Genomic DNA, 9,799 nt, shown 5'->3' with positions numbered 1-9,799 from the left:
CAAAGAAGTCTCCCTCTGTCCTTTCTTCCCTCTCTCCTGGGACTTACTCTGGTGTTTGCTCTGGTGCTCTGATTCGTTTTGCTACCCAAGAGGAAAAAGAAAACCACTGTATTAGTTCTCTGTGGTTTTAGTGGGGTGAATAATTTTCTGTGCAAGCGCTGTGGTTAGGTGTGTGATGAGGAAGGTGGAAGTTGGATCTTCCCTTCCATGGATCATGAATTTGGGAGTCAGAAGGAAGAAGCTGTTGATTAAGCTCTGGTTTTTATGAACGTTTATTAGATGTCTGAAAATCTATGTGGGAGAGATTGTGTCAATGCTCAGTGCTCAACCCTTATGGTGCTGTAGAAAAGCAGGCTCTGGTGCTGCCTACCCCGCTGGCATTTGGTATTTGAGGACAAGAGAAGGGGAGGGATGTTCTAGCAGTGAAATCATTAGACCAAGGAACAGCAGTTTCCATGTGGTCTCAGATAAATCATCTAATCTCTTGGTGTCTCAATTCTTCATCTTTTTGGATGTCTTTTGGCTTTTGGGTTTTCAGACTACTTAGAATAACAGGGTCAGTTGTAGCCTGTGTATATGATGTGCTTGTATAATCAGATGATGGTAGGTCTTGGGTCTCTCTTGGTGTGTTTTTTAAAGAAAAAGTTGTTACAGAGTAAATACAGTTTATTTGCATAACACAAGAGCATCATCTCTCACTTCCCTGTGAATTACCTCATCCTTTTTTTCCAGCCTCGTGTCTATTTTTATATTTTGAATTCTGCTGCAGGAAGTTGACCATACAGTATTGCAACTGTGTAGTCAAAAATGCTTCTTTTCCATATTACTTCTGTTCTCTAGAAGTGAAAAATCAGTAGGGAGATGGACTGAATAGGATCTTGGCTGCTTTTAGTTGACAAAGTGCAGTTGTGTGCTTTATGTCAGCGTGTACTGTGTACCTTTTTCCCTACATGAAGCTTCAAAAGAAGCTTCCAGTTTTGTGGCAACCTCTAGCAACGTTTTGAAGGTGTAACCCTGGGCAGTTTTGTGCTTCTGGAGGCATATCTAAGTGACTGCAGACTGAACTCTCAGCACATGCAGATGGCACACTATTTTCTCCTTTTGTACATTCAGGTTTCTAACAATTTAAATGAAGTAGCATTTCTGATTTCTTTCGGTTTTACTTCTTTTTAAATGAAAATTTTAATTTAGAAATTTTTTGCATCACTGAGACGTGTTTTGCAGCAGTCTTCAAAGTTCTGGTCATGATTTGGCTTCATTGTGCTAACTGCTGTATGGATGAGAAAAGCTGCAAGCTTCAATGGTGCAAAAAATTGTGTGCACTTTATTGGTTATGTATAGTCATCCCCATGTGACAGGAGAAAGCTTTAATGATATAGAGAAATCTTTTCAGAATATAGTCCTAAGCAAAAATGAGACTCAATAGGAAAGCAGAAGTATCACAAACAAATCCTTGTTTAGTGTAAATTACAATAACAACAACAACAACCACCCCCCCTCTGAATCAGAGGTTCTTCTAATGTAAGTTATGTGACCTTGATAGGTGGAAATCTGTAAGAGTGTGGGGGTTTTGTCTTAGAATTGTAGCAAACTAAATGTCTTGAATCCTCTTAATGTTTGTTTTTTAAGACACATAGTGGAAGAACAAAAGAGGAGTTGATTTATATGTCTTACAGGCCATACCTCACAGTGCTTTAAGAGGTGCAGGTGGAATATTCATATAGAAGGCATATTTGAGTTCTGTGGTCAGAAAAGTTGCCTGTTAAACAGTATGACAAGATGAGAGTCTTCAGCCCATCTGTCACCCATGCAGAAGTAAAATGATCACATGGTACCGACTCCAAAGTAGAGAGAAAATCTGCTGTTGCAGCCAACATTCCTTGCAACAATACAAATGTGTTCTTTGCTCATACAATAGCTATTCAGTTTGCCTACAGCCATTGTGTTACCCCATTAAAGTTCAAAGGAATTGAAAATAAAAGCCAACTTCTGGTTTTTTAGGGAGAATACATATTTTATTACGAGGTATTTTATCAATGAGGTTTTTAGAAAATAAACTGGTCTGTAAAAGAGATCGTGTGGTTATCCACATTTCAGCTTAAAGATTTCTGTGTGAATAGTAATGATTTTATTTTTATTTTATTTTTCTATTTCTTTATGATTGACTTCTACTAATATGCCCTTTTCTTAAGGGCGGCTTGGGTTTTCAAATTTGAGTGTATTGATGTTTCTGAACTCAGGTGTTATTGAAAACAACCAACCAACCAACAGCCCCCCCTCCAAACAACCAAAAAACAAACCAGCAGAAAACCTATGACAAAACAAAACAACCCTCAAAAAAGCTGTTCTGATTCTTCAGGCTTTGCTGAAAATCTAGTCTTTTCTTAGTCTTCAAGAATGAGAGAGATAACATGCAATTAGAGTTCAAAGCATTTAGTCAGTAAGAGCCCTGTAAATCTGATTACATTATCTGTTTGCAAATATTTTAATACCTTGTATTCTGCTGCACATAGATGTGCAATTATTTCTTTTCAGTAGGTATATTAAAGTGCTCCTGCATGGAGAATATATGGAAATGAACTCACTATTTCAGCTAATGGCAAATTGCTGCCTCCAAACATGTGCAAGCAGCAATGGTCAAGAAACAAGACTCTGTCTTTAGGGATGTAATGCCATCTGTTTTTTCTGTTTCTTGTGGTACTTAAGAATCTTGAAAGTACTGGCAAAACAATCTTCCCATGCAAATAGCAACAGGGAAGGCAACTGTAATAGTTAATCTGTGGCCAATGAGGCCAGACTTTAATTAAGAAGCTGACCAGACTGGGTATCTTCTACCTTAGAGCTTTAGAAGTGCTTAATGAGGGAAGTTGTGGGGTTGATTTCAAACACAGAAAAATTTCTGAAGACTTGAAAAACACTAATTCTTTTTAAGCTTTAGCCAATGTTGTCTTAGTGAGGGTAAATTAAATTACTCTATTATATATAGTGTATAATTGTATATTAGTGTATACTGTAGTAACTGTAGTCTACTCAAATTCAATGAGGAATAGAAAAGCTGCAAAAGTTTTACTGTCTTGGATTAATTTTATGAAGAGGAGTATCATAAAAAATGAGGGGAGCAAGAGGAGAAGCTGGGAACAATTGAAATAAGTTTCAGGCAGCACAAATGGTTTTGAAGGGAGAGGCAGAAACAGTAGAGTTAAAGCAGTGTGAAGGGACCTGTAGGCAAAAAGATATCCATACACCAAAACGCAAAAAACCAAAAAACCCCCCACAAAACCAAAACAGACAAAAAACAGGCAAAAAGAAACTTGTGTTAGGAGAGCAACAGATTACAAACTCTAGCAGGTGTAATGGGAAGTCATCAGAAAGCCAGAACAGAAATACCTTCAAAACAGCTTTTTACTTGTGTATATTTAATAAAAGCTTTTTAGGTTCTCTAGAAGCTTGCTGAAGAGTCTGTGGGATTGTCCTAAGAGGAGACTTTCAAAAAAGCTTCATTCTTTACAAGGGTGAATGAGAAGTGTTCACAGAAGAGGTTTTAGAAAAAATGGTAATGTACACAGTAATAAACCTCCAGAAACCGGTACCAGAACCAGGAAACACCTCTGTAAAGCTGACAAGCCATTGCTACTCGTGGTGTGTAATGTGTTACTTTATTTAACCTTGATCTTGGGAGAAGAGTGTGCAATACACCATAATGTGCAATACACCATTGTGAAGGACCAGGAATCAGAATGGGGAAAATCTCAGAAGTGGAAAAAGATGTACAGTGATTGAAAGGACTTTATGATACAGACTTTACAGTTATTATGTATATACACATTGTATGCTTCCCCAGAATTTATATTTCCCGGGCATGTCCCGGCCTGTTCGCCTCCCTGCTCCTCTGTTTCTCTGCCGGTTGGCTGGAGAAGGTGCAGAGAGGGGACAGCCTCCATTCGCCCCTTCTCTCCCCGGTTCCTCCCTCTTTTGCCCGTGTCCCTATCCTGGTTTGTGCCCCGCTTGTCTGTCCCATGCTCCGCCCTATGTTGTGGCCCTTTCCCCTCCCGAGCTGGTAAAAGACCGGGTGCACGCGTGAATAAACCATTCTACCTGCATCCCACCCTCGTGTGCCGGACCCGTGCTGTGCCATGGTCCCATCCTCCCCTTTTGGACCGCAGCACCCCATAATACCTGCTCTTAAAAAGGGTGTTGATGATTCAACAGGTCCTGCAAAGGGGTAGCATTACAAAAGCAACTGGACTGTTAGAGGTGTGACCATTATACTCTGTAGAAGAATTGACCTGGCTTTTAAAGAGGGAAGTCAGGACTCAGGTTAGAGGCATTTGAAGGTTTTACAGAAGTAATCAGAGAAATTAAGTCGTCTGTGGGAGAGGAACCTGATTAGTGGGGTTCTTGAGCTTGGAAAGACAGTGGGATAAAGTTCACCCTGTTCCACAGATTTCTGTTGCGTTATAGCATAATTACAGAGTAGCAAGTGTAAAGCAAGTGAGAAAAGTTCTTTTCATGCTATGTAAATAAGCGTCATACTTATTGCCACAGGATATCATGGAGATAAATATATACCTTTAAAAAAGTTTTAGTGAAATTCAAGTATCCATAGCTTCATTGAGCACAATATTTTGGATCTGAAATAACTGTGAGAGGCAGGAAGGTTGCAGAAGAGGGAGAAGAAGAACTGATAAAGATGTTTTTTTCCTAAATGTCCACTGTTGTCAGATGTTTGAAGCAGTATTCTGGGCAATGTAGACTTCTGGTCTGATTTAAGAAGGTGTAATTTTAAAAGTCCTCTCTTATTCCACAGAAAGATTGTTTAGTTGATGACAGCAACCCTTTCTGGCCTTAAAACTAGAGACCATATCATCATGTGCTTTGCTGTCTGTAATAATAAATTAACAGCTCTGGACCTATTTTGTAATGCCTGCTGTTACTGATTGAAAAGGGGATTGACAAGTGGAAATACAGAAGTCAAAAAGAAATATTAATACTTTTCAGGTTGGAGAGTGCTCAAGGAGTTGTTAGGATTGCTCATTAAAGTAGCAGAACATAACTATGGTAGGGTACTATGTTCTCTCTATATAAAATCAGTATTGCATGAAGAGCTTTTTTTCAAGAATTTCACTTCTAGTCATAAAAATGCTTTTTAAACTAACAGCTTTCTTCGGTAGGATGTGATTTGTTGGAAGTGTATGTTGACCTGGAACCAACAAGAAGATGACTAAGTAGGAGGAAAATGGTTTTAACATGCCTCTGCTCTGCCAAGGAATATGGAAACAATAACAGATTTGTCAAGTCTGTGGGTCAGCTAGCTTTGTAGTGATATATGATATTTCTCTATGCACGACATACTTGCTGTATTATTTTTTTCTAAAGCACCACTGTGCTTTAGAAATGTGAATCTGTCTGTGTCCCAGCTGCTGTTTGTCACGTCCATCAGCTTGCTGTTTACTGATCAGATGTATCCAGAGTAGGTGGGAGATTTTGACTTCTTTTCATTGTGGCAGACACATAAGGTGGTCTGTCATCTTATTTGTTTTATGGAGTAATTTGATAGCCAGGACTGTACATGTTTGGCCAAAGTATTTTTGGTTCATGCACTAAAGCTCTACAGTAGTTCTTCTCCCATTTCCCCGTTTTTGTTTTCTCCAAGACACGACAGCCCCCCATGCTGCCTTTCCTTATCACATTGGGGTATGTTGTATCACTCATATGCCAAGCAGCCTCTTCTCAAGGTTTCAGACAGTGCAGAGATGATTCCTGGTGTACTTCCTTGGAAGAAACCCAAGGAAGGGGTTTCTTTGGAAGAAACCCAACACCTTGAAAAATGAGCATTTAATAAGAAATGAAAGCTATAGATGCTGTTTTCATTTAAGAGCAGAACTGTGCTCTTGAGAGCCAGGGATTGATAATCGCCCAGAAGAAATCACAGGAACACCCTTTCCTCGGTGAAGAGGAGGTAGTACCTCAATAGTTAGTTGCTCTGAGATGTGCTGGTGACCAGGTTCAAGTTCTGCATGTTCCAGGAGCGAACCTGGACCATTCAGTGATCTCTGTTTCTCCACCTAATAAATATTTTGTTGCAACAGATGTGATCTCATATCCTCTTACAGGCCGCTTGTAAAGCAGTCACTGAGGGATGGCCCTGTTCAGTGGAGAGCTCAAAATGTGGGTAAATGCTTGAAGAAGGAAGCAATGATCTTCAAGAGGACAGTTGTTTAATAATACATTATATTATTATCATATAAATAAGGTTTGCAGTGCTGGCCATCTCTCTCCTCTAGAAATCAAGTTTTCTCAGTACTGAATTCCTAGAGCCTCTTAGATATCTCCTCAACTTTCTGTTAATATAGGAAGAAAGGACACCATCAACACCCTTTTCAACTCTCTTCTGTTTTCTGTGTCTTGCTTTTAGTTCAGGATTTTTCCTATGGGTTTCAAGTTTTTCGTTGGCATAGGGAAGTACACTGCTGTCTCTTAAGTGCAGAGCTCATGGAGGAGGTATTGCATTAAATCTGTTTGGGCTCACTGCCTGCTGCTGGGCAGAGGAGAAAGGGAAGAGATCTGGATTCTGTGACACTAGAGGTCCTTTCCAGCCCTGCATCTGTTTCTATCCCCTGGGTTTCCCTGGTAAAACCCCACTGGGATTTGAGTGGTTGCACTGTCTCTTGCATCAGGTTTCAAGCTGACTTACTGTTACCATCTGCTCTTTTGGAGCAAAACTCCTGGCTTGCTAAAAAGTAAAGTACAGTGAATTAATAAAATCATAGAATTGTTTTGGTTGGAGGGGACCTTTGAAGATCATCTAGTCCAACCACTCTGTCACAGGCAGGGACATCTTTCACTATCTTTCACTAGATAGGTTGCTCAAAGCCCCATCCAACCTTGCCTTGAACAGTTTCAGGGACTGGACATCCAACTTCTCTGTTCCAGTGCCTCAACACCCTCACTGGAAAAAACGTCTTCCTCATGTCCAATCTAAATTTCTTCCAGTTTAAAACTACTGTCCCTTGTCCTGTCACTTCCAGGCCCTGGTAAAAAGTCCCTCTCTCTCTTTTTCACAAGCCCCCTTTAAATATTGAAGGTCTCCCTGGAGGTTTCTGTTTTTCAGAAACAATCCCAACTCTCCCAGTCTTTCCTCACAGGAGAGGTGCTCCAGCCCTCTGACCATTTTTGTGGCCCTCATCTGAGCTCCCTGCAGCAGATCCACGTCTGTCTTGTGCTGGGGTCCCCAGAGCTGCATGCAGTGCTCCAGCTGGGGTCTCACAAGAGTGGAGGGGAGGGAAATGTTAGTTAAGAAATGTTAGTGCTTATAGCATGGGTAGTAAGTAGTTACAGTGAACAACAAAAAATGGTGGATTGACTTTTTGACTAGAGGAATTTCTGCTAGGCTGCAGAAATTTTTTGTGCCTTTTTTTTTTGCTGTTTGGTGTACTTTTTCCTTTCTTTCAATTTGAAACCAAGCTATACTGTTCTCTGGCATTGTCAGCATGACCCCAGAGGTCTTTGGAGAAGCTAGTTACTTTGGTTTCTTCTTACTGCATCTCCCAAAATAATACCATAGTCTATCTTTAAGCAGCATGACGTTTGTTTTTTACTGCTAGTCCAAACATTTGTACTGGATTGTATTTCCACCTCTGCCTTCTTATGAAGGAATTCCAGCTGAATAGGGAATGTCTCCCTTCACTTGAGCTTGTGTTTTTCTGGATAAGGAATTAAAAGCTTCTTACAGTTTATTCATTTTTCTTTTAGCATTATGTAACCTGTAAAGGTTTTAAGTACATAAGTTTTAAGTAGCATGTTCTTTCTTAGCTCATTTTATAGTCCTTGGCCTATTCCTCTTCAAAACTCTCACAAGCAGCATAAGTTGGCCTAAGTACATACTTTGAGTTAATTAAATCTCCTAAACAGTGTTTAATTTTCTTCTTCCTCTTGAAGTTGGTGAGAGATTAGTTATTAAAGAAAATTAGTTGGTTGATAGCATCACGTATTTGATCAGTGCTGAAACAAGATAACTGCCTCAGGTGTATGGTGAACTCTTCATTCCTATGTGAACATTCAGCATATTAAAAGCTGACAACATTATTTGGACATTCATCCTGACAACATATTATAGAAGATCACAATTAATGAAATGAGGAAGTACTAGAACACAAAACATAAACATTTTTAAAAAGTCTTAATTCCTTCAGTGGGTTTGTTCCCATCAAAGCTTTTTACTTTAGCTGAAAGATTTGCAACTGATATTGATGAACCCAAGATTTTGTTTGAGATTATTCTTTTCAAAACATAAAAAATAATTTGACTGTTGCTCATACATGGGTTTGAGACTAAATGGTGAAGTGTCTGTTTACTCTCCTGACCTCTTGACTGAGGCAGCACAGTTGTAGTGGGCAAGTAAGTAAAACAAAATTACCTTTTTTTCTTTTTTTTCATCTTAAGATTTTGTGCAGAGGGTATCTGAGCATCCTGAGAGAATAAGATGTTAAGTGTTGATGAAAAGTAAACCTATTTCATTGTATCCGATGAAGTTGCTGCACTAGTTTGGGGTTTTTTTTCATTTTTGTCTTCAAATGTTTTCAAAGAGTTTTAAGTTTCTCCTATTCATAAGATGCTTCTGACTTACATCTTGGTTTCTGTATTGTTCTTGGGTTTTAGCTAGAACTTGATGTCACCAGTTGTAGCCTCCAATAGTCAAGGGGGTCATTTTCTGGATAATACTTTCCATTTCCCACAGAGGTACATTCTTGGAAGAACTTTTCCAATCCAAATAACTGGCATTTATTACTTTTTAATTGCTTAGTTTAATACTTGCTTACATTTGCTGTGGGTCTGTAAAATGAGAGTCCTAGAGGGCACATGCATGCAGTCACTGGATTCAGTTTACATAGCTTGATGGATGTTTTGGGAAAAGCATATTTGTGTGTATGTGCAGTTTGTTACAGATGGTGTCCCAACAAGAAAAAGGTTGTGCTAATGCTGAAGAAAAATGAAATGAAAGTAACTAAATGAAGTAGTAAAAAAAAAAAGGATGGCCTTAGAGCTTAGCATCATTTTTCAGCAGCTGTGGGGAAAGCAGTCAGTATGGCACACACGTGGTTGAGCTCGGCAAACATTCTCAAGATGCACTAGGTAGACAACAATCAATGGGCAGGAGAAATTTCTCTGGATAATTCTGCTCCTCTGGGTATTACCAGTGTCCCACTTATAAGTGCAATGCCTTTTTGTGGAACCTGGTCATGGAAGTAGGTAAGGATCTTAATTCCATATTAAACAAACAAACAAAAAAGTTCATTGTTAGTTTTCGAGATTGTAAAGAAAAATCTTAGAAGGTGAAAGAGTTCTGAAACTTTAAAAAAGGCAAGATGGACAAAATACAGACATTTCACCTAATAAATTAACTTAAGGTGGATCATTTTCTCATTCAGGTTTGTTTTGGGGGACCACTGAATTTTTAGAGCTCTAGTTTTGACAGTGTGATTCTATGAAAATAGTTTGAGTCCAGTGCCCTTAGGGAAATGCAGATCTCAACTCCTTCCTCTTCTGGCATACATAAATTAGGAGAAGACTCATTTTTCATAGTTTAGGATTGCTTGCGGAGGAGAAAAAACAGGACTCATGTATCCCTGAAAACCAAGCTGATGTTCATTATGGACCTGCACTTAGAGTCTGTTTAGTTTCTGTCAAGGAGGGCTAGGCTGTATGGCAAACTGTTCTTTGCACTGCTATAAATTGGAAACATCCATAAATTATTCTGAATTAGTTTTTCACTACCCCTCATAAATCTTTTCTTCTGGGT

The sequence above is a fragment of the Pseudopipra pipra genome, chromosome 5, assembly GCF_036250125.1.
Source record: "Pseudopipra pipra isolate bDixPip1 chromosome 5, bDixPip1.hap1, whole genome shotgun sequence".
Lineage (NCBI taxonomy): Eukaryota > Metazoa > Chordata > Aves > Passeriformes > Pipridae > Pseudopipra > Pseudopipra pipra.
This window is presented reverse-complemented; position numbering follows the sequence as displayed.